The sequence below is a fragment of the Callorhinus ursinus genome, unplaced genomic scaffold, assembly GCF_003265705.2.
Source record: "Callorhinus ursinus isolate GAN/ISIS: 27379988/994484 unplaced genomic scaffold, GSC_fseal_2.0 scaffold385, whole genome shotgun sequence".
Classification (NCBI taxonomy): Eukaryota; Metazoa; Chordata; class Mammalia; order Carnivora; family Otariidae; genus Callorhinus; species Callorhinus ursinus.
The window spans coordinates 28,105-31,547 of record NW_027397440.1 but is presented as its reverse complement, the minus strand read 5'-3'; the positions used below and the strand labels follow the sequence as shown (position 1 = coordinate 31,547).

Below are 3,443 nucleotides of genomic sequence, written 5' to 3'. Positions count from 1 at the left end.
CAACAAATTCCTATGCCAATGCCCCGTGATTTCATTCCAGAACCCAAACAAGGAGGGAAGATCTCCCACCTTATTTCCAGAACATGACAAAGCTCTTAAAATTCTTGAACTGGGTAAGTCCCAATGCTGTGGGGTGGATGTCACGCACACATTTTCCTGCCGAAGCTGGTTAAAACTTCTACTCCAAGGAACAACATTTGAGAGCTTCCTCAAGAAACCCAAGCTCTGGATGTCAGAGTCATCGCAGAGAACAGGCCCCCAGAGAGGTTGGTTCTTCACCCTACTTTCTTCCCCCAACCCTCCCTGGGTTCCCTTACTTAGAACTCCCGGAGCTCTCTCTTTTCATACACACACAGGGAAAAACCAAAATGTGGCCTCACTTCATGCCCAGCACCCTGCAGGAGAATCTGCCGACCCCACCAAAGCCTGGAAAGGGCCTGGCCGCCACTGGGACTCAGGCCTCCTCTCCCTCATCTCTCATAGCTCCTTCAGACAGAGCCAGGGAGGAAGCCAGCTGCCCGCACCTGACCCGGAGCACATACTCCAGCACTTGAAACTTGCTGGTTCAGCATGGGCCCTGCGACCCCACGGGAACTCGTAGCAGGCAGGGTCACTGCCAGGCACCTTCCGGTACTCCAGGTACCCTTCCTGCACCCAGACTTTGGTGAGGAGCTCCCTGGGCTCCCCATAGATGATGTGCTCCTGGCCGGCATACACCCCCATGACCCCCAGCGTTTCCCACACCTCCTCCTCGGGGGCACGGTGCCATGCAGGATGCTCACCCCCAGTAGCAGCACCAGGAGGCCAGTCTTGGGCATGCTATGCTCACCGCTCAGCATCCCATCACAGGTGAGACCCAGGACATTGACCAGGACGTAGGAGTGGTCACTGCGGTCCACTTCCTTCACGTCCACGCCAAAGACCAGCCGCATGCACTCGGAAGCTTGGCCCAAGATCACTGGGTAGTCGTCCTGGTAATCTTTGCTGACGATATCCACCATCTCTGCCTGGCGGGTTGGCTGCTTGTTGCGGTATTTGAGGAGCAGGAACCCCACCAGGGCAGCCACTTTCACGTGGAGTTTGTCCCGGAGAGAGGGTTGCGTGACTTCCGGCTCCTCCCAGGTGCTCGACCCCTCCTCATCTAAGCTGCTGAGACCTCTTCTTCCCCAGCCCCCGACAGCTGTGCCTCCAACAGGCCCTGGGCTGGGCCTGGGTCTTCATTCATTAGCTCCTGACCCCCGGTTTTTTAAAGCAGGCCCCCAGCCTCTGTCAGACCTGGATGCGGACGTCCTGACACACCGCCTGTGGACTTGGCACAAACAGGCCTCCCAGGACGGACAGCAGGGGCAGGCTTCAGTGCGTTGTCCCTGTTCTGGAGTCAAGGTCCCTCCCTGAGCCCTCCCTCAGGGATCTCAGCATGAGGCGCAGCACATCTTGTGATCCTGTCTCTGCTCTCTCCAGGCCCCTTCCCTCGGTCCAAAGCCCTCACTGCCTTGAGGGCCACGGGCAAAGACTGTGGACGTCGCATCAGGCTACAAAGTCCAGGGATTCCCCGAGATAGGTCCTTCAGGTCCCTTAGCCCTACCCTCTGTTCCCCATTTGGACTCCCTGGATGGCCGGTGCCCTCATCCCTGCTCCTGAGGGCCACTCCTCACAACAAGTGCTCAGTGTCTCTGGGACCCAGAGCAGAAGTCGGGACACGCCTCATGTCACCGTTGTCTCACCCAGAGGCCTCCCAGGACTGATTCTTTACTGGGTCCGGGGTCCGTCATTCCTCCCTCTGGTCCTCACTTTGAGTCCTGACAGAACCTGGGCCCTCCTGCCCCTGTCCCTACACGTGTGTGCGCGTGCTTGCCTTTGGCATTTGCACAACGATGGTCGGGAAGGCATCAGAAGCAATAACCAGCAAACTTCTATCTCTTCAGCTTCTGACCCCTGTTCCTTGCTTCTTCCATTTTGGGCCTTTCCAACCCACTCTTTCTGGATGTTTATAGAAGCACTGGCCAACCCTTGGCCCAGAGAGATGAGGCCAGCAGCTACTTCTGAGACTGGGGACATGAGCTCTTTCACCATCCAGGGACATGGCTATAAAGACCCAGGTTTGGGGGACACCTGTGCAATATCATGGGACTCAGTCTGCCACCCAGACAGAAACCACGCCATTTGGAACTCCTGAAAGCATTCAGAGCAGGAGAAATCTGCATGCCTATCCAATTGAAACCCCACATTTAGTGGCCCCTTGGCGGCAAACCCTGAGCCTAACACTCATCCTGACCCACACCTTCAACTCAGACCCCCGGGAAGCTCGCACAGCATGGGCAGATCCCTGCTGAAATGATCCTAAGCCTTAACTCTAACCCTAGGTTAACTTCTGAGTGGTCTGTCCACAGAAGCCTGGCTCCAAAGCCACCGAGATGGGGACACCTGAGCAAGACCAGAAGACGCAGCCTGTCACCCAGAAGGAAAACAAGCCATTTGGAACTCCAGAAAGCATTCAGAGTATGAGTACACCGCATGCCCATCCAAGTGAACCCCCACTTTGATCGGCCCCTTGGCCGCTATCCATGAGCATGACACTTACCCTGATGAATGCCCTTAAGTCAAACCACACGTACCGCACCACAGCGCCGGCAGTTCAGCTTGCCATGCTGCCAGGCCATAACCGTCACCCTAGGGAGGCTTCTGAGGGGTCTGTCCCCAGAGGTCTGGCTCCAAAGCCCCTAGGACTGGGGACTCCTAGCAATACAAGAGGACTCAACCTGCCAACTAGAAGGACCTGCCAACTCAACACGCCATTTAATCTCTGGAAAGCATTAAGAACAGGGGAATTCTGAATGCCCATCCCAGCAAATCCCTACATTCAGCGCTCCCCTGGACACAAACCCTGAGCCTGAAACTCACCCTGACCCACACCCTCAACTCAGAAGCAGTGGAAGCTCACCGCAGCGCCTGCAGATTGGGCCTGACATTCCTCTAGTCCCTAACCCTAAACCTAGGGTGGCTTTTCAGGGGTTTGTCCCTAGAGGCCCCGATCCAAACTCCATGGATTGGGGACTACTGAGCAATACCATAGGATTCAACCTGCCACCCAGATGGATTCCGTGAAAATGGACCTCTGGGAAGCATTCAAAACAAGAGGTATTCTGAATGCCAAACCAAGCAAATCCTACTTTCATTGGCCTGCAGGTCTCAAACCCTGAGCCTAACATTCACCCTGACCCATGCCCTTAACACAGAACCCTGGAAAGCTCGCCACTGCAACGGCAGATCAGCATGCCATGCCCCTAGGTCTTACACCAAACCCTAGCATGGCTTCTAAGGGGCCTGTCCCCAGAGGCCCGGTTCCAAAGACCCAGGGATTGGAGACATCTGAGCAATAGCAGAGGACTCAGCCTGCCACCCAGAAGGAAACTGAGCCATTTTGAACTCTAGAAACCATACAG

General features: G+C 55.8%; 1 pseudogene; it reads right to left on the bottom strand.

Moving 5' to 3' along the window:
* Positions 1 to 524: 524 nt before the first annotated feature.
* On the bottom strand, positions 525 to 2,660 carry LOC141372030 (melanoma-associated antigen 8-like; annotated as a pseudogene).
* Positions 2,661 to 3,443: the final 783 nt, after the last annotated feature.